The sequence below is a fragment of the Cupressus sempervirens genome, chromosome 10 (genome assembly GCF_028749045.1).
Source record: "Cupressus sempervirens isolate cs-2001-9-10 chromosome 10, ASM2874904v1, whole genome shotgun sequence".
Classification (NCBI taxonomy): Eukaryota; Viridiplantae; Streptophyta; class Pinopsida; order Cupressales; family Cupressaceae; genus Cupressus; species Cupressus sempervirens.
The window spans coordinates 368,550,719-368,574,005 of record NC_143127.1 but is presented as its reverse complement, the minus strand read 5'-3'; positions in this window follow the sequence as shown (position 1 = coordinate 368,574,005).

Below are 23,287 nucleotides of genomic sequence, written 5' to 3'. Positions count from 1 at the left end.
ATTCCCCTTTCAATGCAAAATTTATTGAACTCATGGGAGATGAATTCACCACCTCTATCTGACCTCAAAAAATTTATTCTTTTCCCTGTTTCCTTCTCTACTCTCACCAAATACCATTTGAAATTTTCAAATGCTTCTGATTCCTCTCTTAGATACATGACAGTCATCATTCTAGAGTAATCATCAACAAAAAGAATAAAAAACTTTTCTGCAATATAGCTCTCAATTCCAATAGGTCCACACAAATCAATATGTACAATTTGTAAAACTTCTTCAGACTGATAGTTCTTACTTTTAAAGCTAGTCTTTCCCATCTTACCAATTTGATAATTCTTGCGTAGACCAACATCAGGTTTCTTTATACTAGGAATGCCTCTTACTTTCCTGAATTTGGTTATTTTCACTAAGTTATCAAAATTCACATGACATAACCTTCTATGCCATAACCAACTTTCTTCAACCTGAGAAATAAAGCATGAACATTCACCAAATTAGAGATAGAACAAGTTACCTTTAGTTTGTATGCGTAATCCAATCAGCTTTCCTTTTTCATCCAATGGTCTTACTTTTCCATTCATGAATTCCACTTTGAATCCATTATTGAGTAGTTGTGCCACACTCAATAGATTGTTTCTTAGTCCTTCAACCCAATGAGCATTATCACATACAAGATCTTTGGTTAGTGAGATTCTTCCTTTTCCTTTTATGCAACAAGGTTCATTATTACCAAACCTCACACTACCACCATCATAGTCTTCAAAATGTTCAAACTTAGTTTTATCACCAGTCATATGATGAGAACAACCACTATCTATAATCTATGGATCATTTTTTCTCACATGAGAGATAAGTGTCATTTTATCTTCCTCATCATTATCAGAATCATCTTTTATAGCAATGTAAACAATTTTATATTCTTCTTCATCAAAATCATTAGAATCCTTAGCCATGAAACATGTTTTCTTACCTTTGTCCTTGAATGATTTGAAATCTTTCTTTCCATTGTGCTTGTGACCTTTCTTCTCATCCTTATTTTACTTTTTTGGGCACCTAGCAGCAATATGTCCAATTTCCTCAAATGAAAAACAAATAAGAGTAACCGTACCTTTATATTTTCCTCTACCTCTAGAATATTTCCTTGTTAGTAGAGCTTCAACCACCTCAAGATCATTGTCAAAACTCTATTGTAATTCTTCTTCACTTTTTGACTGAGAATCCTTTATCTTCTTGCCTTTTTCTTTGAGTGAAAGCTTGGCTTCAGATGTTGATTCAATGTTCTTGGAAGCTAGAACATAGTTGTCATAGTTATCTAGCTCAAATGCAGTCAATCTTCCTACTATGGCCTCTAAATTTTTCTTATGATTTACTTCACATCTTCTTTCTAGAATTGCAAAAACTCTAATTGCATAAATGGGAAGTAATGTTCTAAGAACTTTACTTACAATTGTTTCCTCCTCAATGTCTCCTTTAGAAGCCTTGATTGCACTGACAACTACTTTGACTCTTTCATCATATTTGGCAATGTTTTCATCCTCTCTCATCCTCATCTGATCAAGTTTTCCTCTTAGACTTTCTTCTTTGGCTCTTTTCACATTATCATCACCTCCATAGATATCTTTTAGCTTGTTCCATATTTCAAAGGTAGTTTTGCAGTCCTTGACATCATCAAATTCTTTGTAGCTTAGGGTAGATGCAATATCTATCATCATGGTGTTATGAGTCTTCTTCTCAGCAATATCATTAATAGATAGTGTACCATAAGGAGTTACATATTCTTCATCAAGATATTCTAATCGTGTATCTCCAATGGAAGCCAGATGGAGTCTCATGAGACCTTGCCATGCTGAAAAGTTATCCCTATTAAGCATTGGAATTTCCCTCCTGTAAGACATCTTGATCTTTAGCTTAGATCTTTGAAATCCTTCTTGCAAGCACCAAAAGCTCTTATACCAATTGTTGGAAGTATAGATGGAGTAACTAAGAGGAGGGGTGAATCAGTTACCACAAAAAAAAATCCATAGATCCCTTAGATGTCTTATAAAACTAGTTACTGTTGTCACTCGGTAGCCACACAAAAAATTGTTGTAACTTGGTAGATGTGTGTTAACTTATTAAGCTTTCACAAAGATTTAACATGCATACATAAAAGAAATAACATCAACACAAGAGACAGCAAATTTAACATGGAAACCCAATATGGAAAAAACCACCAAGTAACTAGCTACCAATTTTCACTCCTCTGAAGTGAGCCCTATTAGGAGCCAACCCTGTTAAAGGTTACAAAACACACTATTAGGTGTGATCTTGTTAGAGGATTTAATCACCCTGCTAGGAGTGACCTTGCTAGAGGACTTTAGAAAAATTAAATAGAACTATCCACCTTGTTAGAGGGTTTACAAAATGGCTGTTAAACCAACTCTGTTAAGAGATTTAGAATTACTACTACAATGGTGAGAAAGTAACAATAAGTGACCTAAATGAGATACAACTGAACTTTTCTTTTATAGATCTCTGTTCTGCTTCACTAGATCCTTACTAATCAAATAAATCTTTCTTGCTCCTCAAGGATATCAAATCCTTCTTCAAAAATTTCTCACACTTCTTCTTCACACAATTACTTGCATGCTCACTCATTCATTCATCCATTTGTACATAAGACTTCACAACTTGACCTTTTATTTATACCTTACAAATTGTCAAGTCGACTCATTTACAAGTTACATTTACCAATAATCATTACATCAATCAGCTAAAAACATTACATGAAACAATTAAACTTTATTTCTAAAACAATGAAATCCTTCATTGGCCGACCCTGCTTGGTAAACACTACTCCAAAAATGATTTCCAATGTTAACCAAGTGAAGCTCAGTAAACACTACGAATTCTGCAAAATCCTTTGGAGACTAAGTGAACTCAGTAGACACTAACTTCCCTTTGTTGACCTTGTGAACTCAGTAGAAATTGACTTTTGTCACAGAATCCTTCAATGCTTGAGTGAGCTCGGTAGAAACTATCTCCACAATGTAATATTTAGGAATGCTCAGTAGACTCTATAATTCTCTTTGCTGACCATCTGAGCTCAGTAGACTCTACCTTTTACTTTTTTGGCCAACTGAGCTTGATAGACTCTGTCTTATATTTGATATGACATTTGTGTAACATCAAAGACAACACACAATTGAACAATTGTATCCAACAATAGCCACAACCAAGCAATCCATGCGAACAAGCATGAATCCACATATCCCATGCCATGCTTCCAACCTTCATAAATGTTCCCTTGGAAAACTTTTCAAGCCTTGTCTTACTCAACTCTTGTATTTTTTCCCTTTTTGTCTTGTGACTATAACTACCCCTATGGCTACGTATATAGTAGCAAGTCCCACAAAACCACCAAGTTGTATTACATAAACTATGTGCTAAAACTATGTGCTACCTAACCTATTGACCCCACATTTAATATTGGACATTTAATTCATTTTCCCCAATATTAAATAATTACATCAAATATTATCACAATGCTAAAATACAACTCATCAAGTATATCCCATGGGAATCTCTACATATTGCATGTCCATCTATGTTCTCTTAGGTGCAACATTACATAGTAAAATAAAATAATAAAATATAACAATATTATACAATGTGTGCAACACACATAATCTCAACATTTCCCACCTCAGTTATGGCCATTTTGAGAGTTCTATCTGTGAGGTGGCATAAAATAAGTAGTAGTAGACAAGTAGCTCCTTAATCTCACTCATCTTAGTCACAGATGAAATGGTTAATAAATTCAAAGGAAACTTTTAAAGGATGGGATGTTAACATGATTGATAAATGCTATCCATATCAGTAGGTAATAATGCTTTCTAAATAAGTCATAACATATTTGTATTTCATCTTAATATGAAAAATATTTATATGGATTTTAATATTGTTATCATATTTAATTATATTGTTCTTGTTGGTTGTTGGTATGTCACTATCAATTATAATAGTTTTGTTTGTAGATTGGAAAACTCTCATAGGCAGTTTTTTTTTATGTTAATGGGTGGCTAATGTGATATTTTTGATCCTGATCTATCAACACTCTTTCAGCTAATAGCATTTTGTACACTATGGTTGTTTCTACTCCTATTTTTTATTGCTATTAATATCAAAAAAAAATTGTATCTAAATAAAAGGATTTTTGTATAGAGATTTAATTGACATCATTTGATTAGTTCCTATCAAATGGCAAGATACTATAGCATCCTGATGCCTTTTTTACTTCAAATATTATCTGCCAATGACAAAGAAGTATTTAATTTTTGGTATAATGTTTTGTTTTTCTTTTGCTTTTTAGTAATTTTTTTTACAATACTTTGAATTTTTGATTTGGTGATGGCGTGAATAGTAGGGTTTCCAGTCCTCTACATGAAAGTTATTTTTTTGGTCTTTATAATGTTTCTATATTTTTATTATTAATTATTATAATGTATTTGGTTATTGTCATAAAGTTTTCATTTTCTTTACTTTGTTTGTATTTAAGAGATGTCTTTAGTACGTACAGTTTTAAATGATAATTTAATATGAGTTGTCTTTTCATGTAGAGAAAATCTATCCTCAATCTATGCATATGATAGCATTTTTTTAGGAATAGATGTCTTCTTAATGTACCTATAGTCTTGCAATCAATGCTTTGGCTATTTGAGAAAAGAAGAACAATAGTATTCATTAAAGTGGTATGGTTAACATGTTTTAGAATCTATTTGAAAGGGATTTTTAGCTATAAAAAACTCCACATCTATTCCATCATTTCATATTTGAAGTTGTGCATACTCTTGGAAGTACAATAATTTTCATAAATTGTGTTGGGCACTTTGACTCTTGTGCTTTGTCAGTTTGATTTGTCTTTTCATCCCCTTCAATTTTGTAATATTTTCTTCATGAAATCTTCAGAATTTTATCTTTTATGGATCACAATTGATTTTGATTACTTCATTTGTGGAAGGTCATAGTAATTTTATTAGAAAAATTTAAATTTAGCACATTTGGTCATCTAGTAATAAATGCATAGGGGAGTATTTTTTGATGACACCTAACATTGTAGACTATATCTCATCCATTCATCTATAGAATTCATTGTGAGCTTTCAAATTGAAAGTAATTATTACTGATGTGCATTGTTGCATGGTAAAGGTTTTGAATAACAATAATCTATTTTGGCTTCTTTTAGGTTTTGAACTGTTTGAAAGCTTATGTCTTCAAATCTTTTTAATTTATAATAATTGTTACAATTTTTTTTGGATCTCTTGGTGATATCTACAAAGAGGAGCCTAGGAATCTTATTGAAGATCTATAGCATTACCTCAATTGTTTGAGTTGAGGTATTCTCTTTTCTATGGTTGACTACATTTTATACTATTTCTTCCTTGCAGATGTGAACAAGTTGGTCTCTATAATTTTCTAATCTTTTTCTACATTACTAAGTGTGATATTTAGTTTATTCTATTGGCTAAAAAGGATCAAACACTTCTTGGTTCTTTGAGGTGCAAAGTTGTGTACTTTTTGTGGGCTAATAAACTTACAAGATATATAACTTTGCTAAGACATTGTGTTTGTAAAGTTTGAACTTTTGGTAGTTGAAGTTATTTTTTATTTATTCATCCATAAGATGTTCTCTATTTGTAAAGTATTTTTTGTTCACACTCCTACCCTTTTCAACATCTACAACTTCTCCCTTTCACCTTCTGACACCTTCCTATCCATATTGATCCTCAATTTCTAACAATCTAAGAAAATGTTAGTCAAACATATCTATAGATATTTTGAATCGCAAACCCTCTTCTTTGCAATGCAAAATTTTCCAGGAATCTATAAAATTCAATGCAAAGTTGAATCCAAACTATACTTTGTGACTAGTTGAAATGTAAAGTTAAGGATTAGAAAATTATGGAGCAATTTACTTTAACTTAAGATCATGGTTTATTGTTCATTACTTGTAACGCTTATTAAGGTGGGCTATAATGGATAGAGATTTATTTACAAATATATTTTTTTGATAAATATTTCTTACTGGATTTGAGAGTGTATAATAAAAAGTGGTTTGTTGTTTTGTAGAATTTATTGTTAAGTTTTATCGTTGAAGTTTTGATTTTTTGGCTTTCATTTTATTCTAGAAAAATAATCTATTTTTCCATGACAAATTTCCCTTCTGCATACTCCTAAATTCTTGTAGTTTGGTGTCCCTAGGTCCCACAGAGAATGTGTTGCATGATAACTTATATGAGTTCAAGCCCAAGTTTTTAGCATTGGAACTCTCCCATTACAACATGAGACCATTTTGAAAAAAATTCTATATTTGGGATGCTCTAAATGGTGTGTCTTTAACACCTAAATTCCAATTTAGACCATAGCAATGACATTGCAACCCAATTACCCATTTTGTTGTTCAAAGTATTTAGTGGTCACATTGAAATCCCATGAGGAGTATTTCAATGTGTAATCCATTTTAATACACCTCAAACCTAAATATTTGGGCTCAATGTGTCCTTGCTAAGCTAATGGAAACATCCAGTTTTGTAGTTCACATATGTAGAGGTGGAACTACTGAGATATTCCCCTTTTACATGCCTAGATTATTTTTTTTATTCAAGGGCACTCCTAGGTTCACCATAATTAGTTGGCCTCCACATTGGGTGTGTATCCTCTTATAGAATATAACTCTGTAATGTCCCAGTATGTTCAAATGAAGTGGAGATTAAATGGACCTATTTATAAAAACTTGAATTAAAATTTTTTATTTTTATCCATGTTGATAATATATGACATTGAACTAGATGTATATATTTATGAACAAATATTGTAATGTTTCTATGTATATTTATCAACATAATAGAAGTCTCGTAATCTCTAAAGAAGAAGTTACAACTGAATAGTAACTGGCACTCAATGTATAGACCATTTTTGGTTGAACGCTAAAGGAGAATGTCATGCTACAAAGGCAACTATTTCTACACATGATACTACCCAAGGATATGTAGCTTCTAGTTTCTCTTTTACTTCATTGATGACTTGAAATACTTGTAGAGTTGGGGAATTTATAGGTGATGTTTTTCTGCACAATTTCCAGGTTTGAAATTTAAGGGGGCTCATCCATGATAGCCCTGCCAATCATTAAAAAAAATTACATTATGATATTTTACAAAACTCTTCACATATACGTAGTGAATTAAAGTGAAGTACTAAGTCTAAGGAAGTAATCTTAGAAATGCATTCTTATAAGTGATGCAGCTAAGCTAGACCATACATTACTCAAACGTGAGCAGACCTTACTCTCCTTACTATTATGTTATGAAATATGGTAAATAATACTATCCATAAACACTTAATTTGTAAACTATTTTGAATTCTGCCAACATTTTTTTCCCAATCTTGACTATGAATTTGTGATTTATAGAAATTATTTTTTAGGGTTTTCATATTAACATAAACTACACCCAAAAACTATCAACATATTTATGTAAAATCCAAACACAATTCACTTAATCAACTACCTTTCTAATTTGTGATTTCCAAAAGTGATGATGATTTTCCCTACAATTCCCTACATCTAAGATCATGTATCATTTATAATACATTCTAAAAATAATAGTAGTAAGTTTCCTCTTTCTTTCATTAGTTTGGCACATTGAAGGTTTGAAATACGAAGCTGAATAACAAAAGGAGAGAGGAACAAAACCTAGGGCGTTGGAAATGATATCAAGTTGAATATCAATAGATGGGAGGAACCAAACTTACATGTGTTTTTTCTATTGGGTAGATGTCTCTCTTTTGGTAAAATCTGATCATTATTTAATTTACTCAAGATAGATTATATGAATAGGTGTGCATGTCGTTGGCAGTACTCCAAACTTCGAGCAAATGAATCATTGGTTCGTGTGCAGTTTAATACATATTTGAAATTAAAGCCTTGGATAAAAATACAAACTAAAAATTATTTTTTACTAATGACATGAGCTAGAGAATATTCTATTCATTGAAGCTTGTAATGCTTGGCTTCACTTGATGTCGTGCATGTTACTTCAAACAGATGCAGCTTTTTAATATAATAGTAATTCCTTCAAATGTTTAGAATCGAATCTTTCCATTAAATTTTTTACATGACTATAAATTAAATACAAATATTTTTGGAAAAAAATTATAGTTTTAAAAAAATAATTTAAGTAAGAAAATTGTATGATTTATATTATTTTTTCAATTCTCTTTCCATATAAATGTTATTTCTTTTGTTTTAACTATAGATGATAGAGGTTGAATAGAAAATATAAAGAACATAGAATTATAATTATATCTACGTGACTCTACAACATTATGAAGATTTTATACATTAAAAGTCATGTTAATAGAAAAGGTATGATGGGGTAAGACAACAGAATATTTATAAAGCACTATTACTTGTCATTTTCTAGAGGACTTGTTTCTTTTACCCATGTTGTCCATTTGAGTGGACTTTCACCCCATTTAATTACTTCTCTATCTTTCATATGATTTGAATTAGGATGAGTGGTGAAAGTTAGATTAAACTAGATTATATATATTTTATAATATATATAGGGAAGTGATGACTCCAAGATTCAATTTAATAATTGATTAAAAAATTGTATATTATAATAAAAACAAAAGCCTTGTTCCCCTCCTCCTGTCACCATATCAATTAATTGTATATATTTTTTCCTTTATGCCATATATAAAACATAAGACTATTACCCAATAGATATCTTGTAGGTGTGTATATCTCTTCATAAGATATTTGTTCATAAATTGTAATGTCCAATAGATTAATTCATCTAGATTAGATACTATAACACACACACACACACACACACACACACACACACACACACACATATACATATATATATAGATATACATATATACATATACATATATACATACATATACATACACATATATACATATATATACAAACACACACACACACATATATATATACGCATATATATATATATATATATATATATATATATATATATATATATATATATATATATATATATATATATATATATATATATATATATATATATATATATATATATATATATATATATATATATATATATATATATATATATATATATATATATATATATATATATATATATATATATATATATATAGTGGTCTCATATTGTTCATTGTTATATAAATTAGGAATTGCAATATCTTTTTATTCCATGATGTGAGCTTAAGTCTCAGTGTGAGTAATTTTTTATTTAATTAAGGATTTTTGTTATTCTTTGATACCTCTTTACCTCTTGCATATTGCTTATGGTTTTGATTTGAAGTTGGTGAGCCATACATTTACTGTTGGAAAAACAAATTGTAACAAATAATAAAATGTTTTTCAATTATAGTCATATATTTTGAGAATACAAAGTTATGAAAAATTCATATGTTCTCTATCTCGTTAGCTTTAAATTTTTATTATGTTAACTAAATTTTTAATGATATAAATTTTTTATAATTTAAATCATATTTTCCACTTTGATTTTATAATTTTATGTAATGTCTACTTATGTAATATTAATATATAACATTATTATATGAAGAAAAAAATTGTTTAATTTAATCTTTTTAGTGCAAGTTAGAGTTATACTATTTTTGTTTTTACATTTAGCTTGACTATCAAATAGACTTGCATAAGTAATATTGTTTACTGAATAAAATAATAAAATAAGTAATTATTACATAATTTATAATTATAATTAACCTATAATTTAATTCCTTATCTCGATCAACAAACTAAAATTTTAAAAATCAAGATTTATAATTTTAATACATTGAATTCTAATTTTAAAATGACTTTATAAATGATATTAGCATTTAGATTGTTCTTATAATGTTTACATGGAATATTATTCTTATTTAAGAACAATATTCTACATTTGATTATTCATATATTTATTTTAAGAATATTGTTATGGAATAATAAATTATTATGAATATCATCTAAATCTTCTAACTGTTAGGAATGATTACTTATAATGTAATTTGAAGTTCATATTTGTGTAATGTCCTAATGTAGTTTTAATATTTCCAAAATTATTTTAATAATTTAATGTTATGGATGATGAAAATAACTTTTTTCATAAATTTAATTTTTTGGCAAATCTAGGCTTTTCAGGATGTCTGATAGAATGTATACTCCAAGTTTGAGTCCTAAGTAGGATTATCCAATCATTGGTGCAATTGAAACTAAAAATTTACAACATGTATCTGTTATAGAATGTGAAAATGTTGAAAGTGCATTGTGCACTGTAATTGGCATAGAATTCTTGGAAAATAGATTTGGGACAATAGTATGTGTAGATATTGTCTCTAAATTCCTGACAAACTACATGGACCTTTTCAAAAAAATTGAAATCATAAAGAAATTGGAAAATGCATATGTCAACCCTTCCTTTAAACCTAATGAAGACTATGATGCATACATTATCTCATATGTGATTGAGATAAGTAATGCACTCATAGGTGGCTTGTTCTCGCTTGAATCTCTAAGTTCATGTGATGTAACGACTTGTGTCTATTACTCCCTAAAAATAGAAATAAGTAGTAGGTACAAACGTATTGTGGATCATGCATTGCTTGCTCATCGTTCTCACTTTTCTAACCTTATTGCATCAAGAATATTTGTTGTTTGTAAAGCAATGATATTTCTACACATACATATGTCTCCTTTTGTACTTCCACCTTATGTACCAACCACATGTTCCATGATAGTGTTGTCTACTAGGGGGGATATATAGGCATTTGAAGATTTGTCCATGGGGAGTTCATATGAACAAGAATATGATACATATATATAAATGGTAAATAACATACAAAATTGTTGTCACTTAGGTTTGCAACCTTGTACAAAGCCTATGCATGAGGACAACCTAGTGAAACATGGAAACAACCTCCAAGCTATGGGACTTGAACTATGAGGTTGAGTCTCTGGAGAAGGCTGGCTTCCTCTTACTATCAAGGTGCACCTAACTACTCTTGGAAGGGAAAAGGGAGAAGGAGAGCATGAAGCAAATCTACCTAGTCTAATATAAAGAGGTGATGCACCAAAATAGAGTGTTCAGACCAATCTCTGCCCATACATGCACTATCAAACCAAAATGAAACCAAGGATATACGCATTCAGACTTGCTTTAATCTAATAACCACATACAGATTAGAGAACTAGAATGAATGACACAAGGAAAGAGAAGATCACTTATACATCATTCACAGGCCAAAAGAGATATAGTCATGCAGGTCATAGATATCCACAAAACACTAGTGGAGGCAAATAGTTCTTGCACTTTCACGCCAATGGCTGAAGGAGATAAGGCAGTATGTCATACAGTTTAGAGGCACAGGGGAATTTACACTAGAATTGCAGATCAATAGCAGAGAACAACACAGAATGATCCGACCTTGACAAAATCTACCAAAAGTTGCCTTTATAGTTCAGGCATAACTGAGATCTCTTCCAGCTGAAGTGACTTCATAGCTACCTGCCATTACGTCTTGCAGAGAACAATCAAGGGGAAATCTGATCTGGATGTGGATCTAGACACAATGATTTGGAACAGGGCCTTGAGAAGACAGAAATGATGCCATTAATTGTCCTAGTCAGGTAGATGGGTCAAAATATGGGTGATGGAGTGTTCTTCTTGTTTTGCATTCATTTCATGGTAGTTGGGATTGATCATGAAGATTAGATCGCGCAAAAAACCTGATTCCTTATCATTTTTGGTGCATGAATAAGCAGGGTTAGCCAGTTAACCTATTTTTGTAAGTAGGACAGACCACATGGACCAACAGCCTCTTTTTATTTTTCCACCTCATAGAAGTCCTACATAGTTGACCATCTCTTTCATCACTAACTGCACCAACTCCTCAAACTCTAGCTGCGACAGTTACACTAACTACCAGCCGTTAACTGTCCACCTTGGTCGGGCTCGCAAGACACGTGTCACCAAGGTGCTATGTCGCTATGAATATCTTCCTTGTAGCTCTCCATAGCGAGATAGTGCCTGCCATGGATCTTTCTTAATCTAACAATGTGGAGACTCGTCGTGTTCCACGCTTTGCTTTTCAACTTCTGGGCCTGCGAAATGCTGTCGACACACTTGGTATCTACCTGGCATAACATGGCATCATCCTTGAGGTTCACAAGATAACACGGGCCCACCTTGCATGTGTCACTAAGGCGCTATGTCACTATGGTATATAGTGTGCAACTTTTAATAGCACAATAATGCCAACCATCGATCTTCTTGAAATTTGATGATCGTGAAGACTCGTCATAATACTATGCTTGTTCTTACCCCGGGCCCATCATACCTAGTGCCATCTCAAAAATTGCACCACACTCGAATGTCACTTGGCAATCCTTGGCACACATACCTTGGCGAGACCTGGCCCCCTTGATCCATGTGGCGAAACGATGCTATGTCACTATGGTTAAAATTCTTGCAGTTCTCCATATTGAGATAGCGCTTGTCGTAGATTTGCCTTAGATCTATGATGATCCACAAAATTGTACAACTACATCTTGAGCTAGCTGAATGGACCAATGAAAAAATGCCACAATATTCTAACCCATCTGACAACTACCACTGAGGATGAGCTACCTGTTCATCCTGTAGCCAACAAGACAGAAACAGACCCACATGCCACGCATCACCAAGGTGCTATGTCACTATGGTTAAAATTCTCACAATTATCCATAGCGAGATAGTGCCCATCATTGATCTAAACTGATCTAATGGCAAGCAAGACAAATCTAACTTCTCAATGCATAGCCAATAGGAACTGGCCACGTGCCAACTGTCTAACGAACCCCTGTTTGCAGCCTGCCAAGGAAAGTAGGATCCATACTCCATGCAGTTATACTTAGCCAATGAAAAGATGAATCCACTGCCAACATGTCTAAAAAATTCTCAGTGATATCTAACAAGGCACACTTGGGACCCACCGTACTTCCAAACCTTGTCGCAGGATCACTTTCAGTCTGGGCGCTATGTCACTAATGGTGAGAAGCTCATATTTTTTGATAGCACCATGGCGCCCACCATGGAACTGGAAAAACTTGACGTCGAAGAAACAATCAAGGAAAAGGGGACCCACCTGACACGAGGCAGAAGTGTGCTATGTCGCTAACGTATCCACTGTGCAACTTCCCATGGCAAGATAGTGCCAACCGTAGATATTCTTTAGATCTTACGATGGAAGACTTGCAGGCTATAGAACATATTATAAGGTTTGATCAGGCATTTAAAATAATGTTAACTTTGCACACTAGCCGTTAGCGGGTAAACATTTGAAATTTGAATCTTGGCGGGGGCGTAAAAAATGATAACATTTCTGGCGACTCACAGGGGGATGTGAGCCTGCTATGCATAAGACTAGTGGCCTAAAGCATCCATTGGGCTACAAAGTCAAAATGATGTAGATCCTATGCATTGTGAAACCCTAACCCTACTTTTGAGGGAAAAACCTAGAAATCTATATCTCTACAACTGGAACCAAAGACCAAAACTCCCTGCAATCTTCAAAATTTTGAAAACCTGCTATCTCACAGAGTGACAACCCTGTGCTCGTGCACTTCTTGGAAAATAGGAAACAAACAAAGAACAAAACTAAACTAACTATATACATGGAACCTCAAACCCTATCAGAAACATGGCTTAAGGTAAATCCTATTGACTGGGATGGGCAGAATCTCACCATCAGGCTTGCTTAACTGGAAAGCATTGGCCTGCTTGCAACTGATAATTAGATAGGGACCACTCCACAATGCATCAAACTTTTGAGTGTCCAAAGCCTATGCATGAGGACAACCTAGTGAAACATGGAAACAACCTCCAAGCTGTGGGACTTGAACTGTAAGGTTGAGTCTCCGGAGAAGGCCGGATTCCTCTTACTATCAAGGTGCACCTAACTACTCTTGGAAGGGAAAAGGGAGGAGAGCATGAAGAAAATCCACCTACTCCAATCTGAAGAGGTGATGCACCAAAATAGAGTGTTCAGACCAATCTCTGCCCATACATGCACTATCGAACCAAAATGAAACCAAGGATATACGCATTCAGACTTGCTTTAATCTAATAACCACATATAGATCAAAGAACCAAAATGAATGACACAAGGAAAGAGAAGATTCACTTATACATCATTCACAGGCCAAAAGAGATATAGTCATGCAGGTTACAGATATCCACAAAACACTAGTGGAGGTAAATAGTTTTGGCACTTTCATGCCAATGGCTGAAGGAGATAAGGTAGTATGTCATACAGTTTAGAGGCATAAGGGAATTTACACTAGAATTGCAAAGCAATAGCAAAGAAAAATAGAGAATGATCTAACCTTGACAAAATCTACCAAAAGTTGCCTTTATAGTTCAGGCATAACTGAGATCTCTTCCAGCTGAAGTGACTTCACAACTACCTGCCATTAAGTCTTGCAGAGAACAATCAAGGGGAAATCTGATCTAGATGCAGATTGGAACAGGGCCCTGAGAAGACAAAAATGGTGCCATTAATTGTCTTGGTCAGGTAGATGGGTCAAAATATGGGTGATGGAGTGTTCTTCTTGTTCTGCATTCATTTCATGGTAGTTGGGATTGATCATGAAGATCAGATCATGCAACAAACCCGATTCCTTATCATTTTTGGTGCATGAATAAGTAGGGTCAGCCAGTCAACCTGTTTCTGTAAGCAGGACAGACCACGTGGACCAACAGCCTCTTTTTATTTTGCCACCTCACGAAAGTCCTACATAGTTGACCATCTCTTTCATCATAACCGCGCCAACTCCTCAAACTCTAGCTGTGACAGTTACACTAACTGCCAGTCGTTAACTGTCCACCTTGGTCGAGCTCGCAAGACACGTGTCACCAAGGTGCTATGTCACTATGAATATCTTCCTCACAGCTCTCCATAGCAGGATAGTGCCCGCCATGGATCTTTCTTAATCTGGCAATCATGGAGACTCGTCATATTCTACGCTTTTCTTTTCAAATTCTAGGCTTGTGAAACGCTGTCAGCACACCTGGTATCTACTTGGCATAACCTAGCATCATCCTTGAGGTTCACAAGATAACACGGGCCCACCTTGCATGTGTCACTAAGGTGCTATGTCACTTTGGTATATAGTGTGCAACTTTTGATAGCACAATAACGCCAACCATCGATCTTCTTGAAATCTGATGATCGTGAAGACTCGTCGTAATACTATGCTTGTTCTTACCCCAGGCCCATTATACCTGGCACCATCTTGGCAACTGCACCACACTCGAATGACACCTGGAAATCCTTGGCACACATACCTTGGCAAGACTTGGCCCCCCTGATCCTCATGGTGAAAGGGCGCTATGTCGCTATGGTTAAAATTCTCATAGTTCTCAATAGTGAGATAGCACTTGTCGTAGATCTGCCTTAGATCTACGATGATCCACAAAACTGTACAATTGCATCTCGAGCTGGCTGAATGGACCAATGAAAAAATGCCACCGTATTCTGACCCATCTGACAACTACCACTGAGGATGAGCCACCTGTTCATCCTGTAGCCAACAAGATGGAAACAGACCCACATGCCACGCATCACCAAGGTGCTATGTCGCTATGGTTAAAATTCTCATAGTTCTCCATAGTGAGATAGAGCCCATTGTTGATTTGAACTGATCTAACGGCGAGCAAGATAGATCTAACTTCTCAGTATATAGCCAATAGGAACTGGCCACGTGCCAACTATCTGACAAACCCCTATCTGCTGCCTACCAAGGAAAGTAGGATCCATACTCCACGCAGTTATACTTAGCCAATGAAAAGATGAATCCACCACCAATGTGTCTGACAAATCCTCACTGATATCTGATGGGGCACACCTGGGACCCACCGTACTTCCAAACCTTTTCGTAGGATCACTTTCTGTCTGGGCGCTATGTCGCTAATGGCAAGAAGCTCAAATTTTTGATAGTGCCATGGTGCCCATCATGGAACTGGCAAAACTCAGCATCGAAGAAACAATCGAGGAAAAGGGGACCCACCTGACACATGGCAGAAGGGCGCTATGTCACTAACGTATCCACCGTGCAACTTCCCATGGTGAGATAGCGCCAACCATAGATATTCTTTAGATTTGATGATGGAAGACTTGTGGGCCATAGAACATATTATAAGGTTTGATCAGGCATTTAAAATAATATTAACTCTGCACACTAGCCGTTGGCGAGTAAACATTTGAAATTTGAATCTTGGTGGGGGCGTAAAAAATGATAATAGGAATCAATAAATAAAAATATTTCATATCAGTTGCAAATAAAACAAGTATGAGTATGTCTATTTTCATGACATGGGTTAATTTTGAATATGGTTATAATAATGTATACATTTTAAATCAATTAAATGAATCTTATTAATTATATTTATGTATCAAAATGCTTTTATGATTGTTTGGATCTATATTATGTAATTTAAATCAAAAATTAATAGTGAGTTTTATTTTCAAATTTTGCATAGAAGATTACGTATCTAAATTATGGAAAGAAGATTTAGCATGTTTATTTTTTCTTTAATATTTTTATGATAAGTAGCACTCGTCAAATATTTACAAGAATAGTAAGGAATCATCATTTCTAAATATATTTTTATTTATTCTATTAATTTATAAATTTGTATTCAAATCTTAGGTTGCCAAAGCCTAATCTAGAATTAAGAGCTTCAAATAACATTCAAAAGGCAACATACAAGTATCTAGTATGTTTACTTTCTTTTGTCTAAAAAAGAAAGGAAAAAAATCATATTTTCGTTTAATCCTAAATATGGTTTCTATGATGTCTTTGTATTATTTATAGAGCAACAATAATGATGGTCTATAGTTGAGATTCATAAAGAAATAGTTGATTTTGAAATAAAGTTATGAAAATAGTGAGGAAAATACAAATAAGTCCACAAATAGTATTTGATTTTTAAATAGATTTTTCTGTTCTTTCTATGTCATGATATAATAGTGTTTGAATTAATTAGTGTATCTAAATTCAGATACCTTATATGAATAAATTATCTAACATTCCACCTCCTATGTTGGACTTCCAATCATCTATAAAAGTAAAGATGCATGACTATTGCATATGCTAAAACAAAGTCGTGAAATATTTTCAAATTTTTCTTTATGAATTGAGTATGGCATTGATAATATTTTTTATCATAGTTCGAAAGATTTTTTTACATGCGTTTTCCAACTCTAGAGAAATTGACAAAAAAACTCAGTCTTTGAAGATATGGGAAATGATCATGCAAAGGAATGGTCATACCCTTCTTAGATCTTGGTCTATAAATTAAAAATTGCAAATGTCAATTAGAAGATTTAAGGTCATTTTTATGACCTTTTCTCTACAATTATGTTAGAATATGTGGAGTGAAACCTAGTCTATAATTGTCTTTGTATATAGAAGTATACAAAGACCCAAAATTTGATAACACATATGCATTCACCATTCAATACATTGTCTCTTTGTATGATATGTGTATAGACACAATCTTTTTGAATGTAGATATTCAAGGTTGTCAAGAAGATTCTTTTCAATCACATGACAATATTAACCATGTGACGCACACTAGTTTCTAAATCCTTAAAAAAATGTTTGCACAATGTGACATGCTATTATGAAGTTTGATGATGTCAATTTTCATAGAAATGTGGAAGGAAACATAATTTTTTATATGAAAAACAATACTAGTAACCTATATTTCTCTTTGCCTTGCATCTTCAATCATTTTATGATATTGCACCTCAATTTACATGAATACTATGTTATGAAGGTTTAGTCAAAGTGAAGACATACAAAACTCGAAGTTGTTAATATAATGTTTAAATATGTATGATGCAGGACAACATTGCTAAACAACCATAAAAGTGATAATGCAATTTGAAGTTGGCATCAAAATACAACTGTGATCATTGGAATTGTTTGTCTAATTCTGTGATGACAAAATGGATTTACTTGAATCAATAATGCTTTTGGAGATTTGCATTCTCTTAGTGCTTTATTATACAATGAATCAAATGTCTAATTTCATACTATTTTTGGGTTGTAATGTAATAATATTTTATATAGTTTTGTACGTAATTGAGTTAGTAACATAGTCTATTTAAAATGAGGTAAACTAGGTTACGAAGGAACTAATGAATAATTTCAGACTATGTATTCTCATAGAATACATTGCATACCTATATTACTTTGTCAGTCTCAATTTCCAAATTGATTGAAACATCATTATATAATTTGTAGTTGCTTATAGTAATTTGCACTACTCTCTTAAATGTTTGAATTGATTGACAAATTTGATTTGAATAATTAGTAATAATTTTCATGGATCATCATGCAAATTCTATAGTGAGCACAATTGCAATTGTAATGTAAAATATTTATTTCCTAGAAAACTAGATGAACAATTAATGTACAAACAATATAAAGGTGTGAGAAGACGTCCATGGGGCCACTTTGTTGTAGAAATAAGAGACCCTAGAACAAAACGTAGATGTTGGTTGGGGACTTTTGCAACTGTTGAAGAAGTTACTTGTAAGGACCCTCCTCGTATGTACTTATCAACTATGAATCCTCTATTAAAACTGTTATAGGAGATTGAATCAGATATGAAGTAATGTTTTATGTTGTGAATGTCCTAATGAAATTGAGATCAGTTGATACATCCATGTTTTTAAGACTCGGTGACTTGAGAGCTACTACATTATCTCAACTATTTAAACTTTAAAATTTCACTAACGACAATATGAGGTGTTTTCACCCAATGATGATGACATTGATTATGGTAACTTGATGATTAGGTTATATGCATTCAGATAGTTCAGTATTCCTTAATTGGTGATATTTATGATGTTTAGGTATATGCATGTCTAATGATGATTATTCTAGTATTTTAATTTGAATTAGTGAATAAAGTTATGTTATATTGATTATGTAATTACTAATGACTAGATGTGTCTGCCGAAATTAGAAAGGGGTTATTTAAATGAAATATTTATGTTTTGATTTATTTGACTATCCAAATAAGTTTTAAATATATGCATGTCATTTTCTCGAGCTACTGATGTGTGAAATGAGTGTACAGGATTTATTAGCTAAGAAATCTAATGGAGAATCAAAACTAGGCCCTATGTACTATTTTTGGAAACTAGGTTTGAGTCTAATAAAAGATGCAAACCTCATTGTTCATATTTTATTTGTATCATGAATTGAATAAATGTATCATTCTATAAACCTTAAGTGTTAATGTTTTGTAACAGTGATTTTATAGTGTCGCTTGACACTTGTGACTCATATATGCATTTCAACTTTATAGTTAGGGTTAACCAAGTAATCTAAAGATCTAAGTTGGATTAGGTCAGTTACCCCTTTGCTAATCAATTAGTAATCGAGATTAATTACCCTAATCAAGATTGGTGAGTAATACACATTTTTGGAGGTTGTTAGAAAGTCCTAAAATTTCCTAAATTTTGATAGGTCCCTTATTAGTCCTAAAGTCCAAAAATCATGAAATCTAAGTACCTAAGGGGTATGGGTATGGGTTGGGGGTATTTTACACCCCCACTAGCCTCTTTTGTTGACTTTTATGGTCACTTAAAAACTCCATTTTTGTTTTATTGCAAAAATTAAATGTTTTCATCATGAGTTGGATAACTTTAACTCCACCTTGAGGTTAGCCTTATGACTAGTTGAGTTAGAAGGCTCTAGAATATTTAGGCAAGTGGGGGAGTTATTGCATTTTTGGAGTTGGTTGAGTTAGTGTCTTATTTAGAGGCAAATTTGAGAGGGTTTGAGTGTTCACCCAACCTCTAGTTTTCGAGAGAAATTCAAGATTAAAGGAGAAGGAGAGGAAAGGAAGCTCATCTCAAATTTGTTCAATTGGCATAACCTTATTGTGAAGGTAGGAATCCCTCAGCTCATGTTGTTCATGTTTTGTTTCATGCTTAAGTTATTTTGTTTGCATATGTATGTTCGTGTGTGTGTTGATTATGTTTGGGAGGGATTGAAATAGGTTTTCTTAAGTGTTTTTTTCCTTTGTATTTTACTTTGAATTTTGAAGGGATTGTATGGGTTGTATTGGCATTTCTCATCTTCGGATAGGGCAGAAGTGGCCATGTATGGGAGAAGGTCTTTAGTTGGACTCTGATAGTGTAGAGTCTCTTCTCAGGATGAGAAGAGGGAGAGAGAGTAGGGTGTTACGAGCCCCTAGTCATCAACACAAACCACATTTAGAATTTTGGAATGTAAGAATGGAAGAACAAAAGTTCATGAGTTTATAGCCCCAAAAGGGCACCTCTTATGGTGTTGTGTCTGACGTCTCCTATTGGAAAAATTCACCTTCTCCCTAGTCTAGTTCAATGTCAAACCTATAGTGCAAACCTGGATGGGAGTGAATGTTTGAATTTTTCTTCATGTTGAGTTTGGTTGTCTCTCAGTCAATTTTCATTCTCTCCATGATCATCGTGATGTGTTGCAGAATTTGTAATGGTTTCCTCTATTGTAAGAAGGAAATTCAGAATTGTTATTGAAATTTAGTTATGTTGAGAGCTCCTCAGGATTGAAATCTTGTGTAAAAATATTATTGTTAACTTATTGTGGAAATGGCAACGATGTCGAGTTTTCTTCCTAGTTATTTCCCGACAGAACCTTTGAATCAAGTGGTTCAATAGAAAAATAAAATTGAGTAATATTCTTGCATATGAGTCTTATAATTTTTCAGTTTTTGCATATGTTACTTAAAAATCAGATGTGATGATGTTTACCTTACTGCAACATTCGTATGTCTCGTAATCATATTCATTAATTTAGATTAATTTGATAAAATGATGATAAACAATCATACAATTTAAGATTCAAAATAGGTTAAAGAAAATTTAATGTTATGATTAGAACTTCAATCTATTTTCATGATTATTAGGAGATATAATAATCTTACATTATGGTTTAAACAAATTATTAAACTCAATGATTATGATCAACGCTAGAGAAAAGTAAATAAATAATATTGCCCTTGATTATATAGATATGTTTTGCTCAAATCCTATATATATATATATATATATATATATATATATATATATATACCTCCTTGTCATAAAAAATAACTTGCTTTCAAAATTAACACTTAGACAAAAAAAAGAACTTTACAAAAAAAAAAATTTACTCCCCTAGAGCAAATATGCTCTCTGGAGTTTGTATGGAAAAAATTAAATAATCCCCCTTTTTGGAATAGAGAATCTCAAAGATTCTTCAAATATCTTTTTTGGACTTATTAATTATTATTTACTTAAAATAAAAACAAAATAAAACAAAACAAAAAAACTATTATTAAAACAAATATATAAATATTCTAAATATCCTAAGAATTCTACCTACTTAACTTTATTCATAAATTGTTTTATTCTATCTTTACACTTACATATAAAACTTTAAAACATTAATGCTTGTCCTCCATTTTCTTGTTGACAAGGCCTAGTTTTAAAAAAAAGAAAGCCCTCACGTTACCCCATGACAGTCTGTCTTGTCACATGGAAAATAATTTATAGTTGGGCAGGTTTGTTTTAATGAAGTTTGAAAAAAAAAAAGCATTCCTTATTTCTTGCCTAGGCATACCTTTCTCTTGGAAATCCTTTCTTGCATTTTTTTTGTACAGCCTTGGGTAGCATGCAAACACTTTGGGGAAACAATTTTTGGTTTGTAGAAATTAGTTGGAGGGTGGGAAAAATTGGAGTTAATGTTTAGTATGTTTTTAAGTTGTAGTTATTAGTTTTTAGTTAGTATTTTAAATAAAGTTTAAAATTTAGTTAGTTTATGTTTATGTAATTTAATTTACATGTTTTAAATATTAGTTAATTATTATATTTTAATATTAGAATGTATTTTAAGTGTTAGTTAGATGTAGTTAATAATTGTTATTTAGATTTTGTATTAATTAAGTGTAGTTAGATATTTTGTTAAGTAATTAAATTAATATATTTTAATGTTGGATAGTTAGTGTTATTTTAAATATTATAAATTAGTATAGTTAAAGCTTTAAATTTAATGTTTAAATTAGTGTAATTAATTTATTAGATTGTATTAGAGATAATAGTTGGTGTTTTTAAATAGAGTTTTGGTTTTAGTAAAATTTAATTTATAAATGTTAGATGTTAGACATGGTAAGTGATTTAAATAGTTCGTTTTAAAAGTTTTATGTATTTAGATTAATTTTATTTTATTTAATTGTATTAAAGCTTGGAGTTAGATGTTTTAAATTGTTATGTTGTTTTATCTTATTAAAGATAATTTTAGTGATTAGTATTTTAGGATTATAACTTCTTTTAATTATTATTAAAATAGTAAGATTAGTAAATCACTATTTAAGCAATAGCTCGTTCGTTGATTTCTATGTTTCAAAATAAATAAACTTATAATTATTTGAATAAACTAATTATATTGTTACTTAATATTTTACCTAATTGATGTTTTATTGATTAATGTTCCTAATATTTAAATTAATTGTAAATTATGTTTACTAGTAAGCTAGGTATACTATTGTTTTGTGGATGTAATATTTTAAAGGTAATTAAAAATAATAATGTGTTAGATCTTTTAATTAATTGAATTTGGTTTTTTAATTTAATTAATCGATTTAATAATGAAAGTTTAATTTAACAACCTATTCCTACGCATTAATTATGAACCTAAATGGAATGTCAGGACATTGTTAGGAGAACCTGTATCTGTCTTACATTATACCTATACTTTAACTTGTGATACTATTAATCTTTTTTTTTTAATTACGTGTGTTTTGCCCTTGTATTTTGGGCATGACATTTCTCTTGCATATAGGAAAGTTGCATTTTTTATGCTCAAAAGGAAAGAAACTTCTTTCTTAGGGAATGATAGTTTCCAAGCAAACAACTTCTTACATAAACTAAAAAATTCTAAAGAAAGAAACCCAAATAATCAAAACTAGTTAAAGTTTAGTACCAGTCCATCATCTTTTGCATAAGTAGACCATGGAAATTCAAACTTACCAAATTTCCCCTTAAAAGAGACTATTGTTCCTGAGTCTATTTCAGAAGACAGTAATAAATTTTATAAGCCAAACTCTTGTTCTATTGCACTAGATAGCTTATTAGTCAATGCATATCTACTCCTATCCATATTGTCCATGATAATAAACAACATGAAAATAAAAATGGA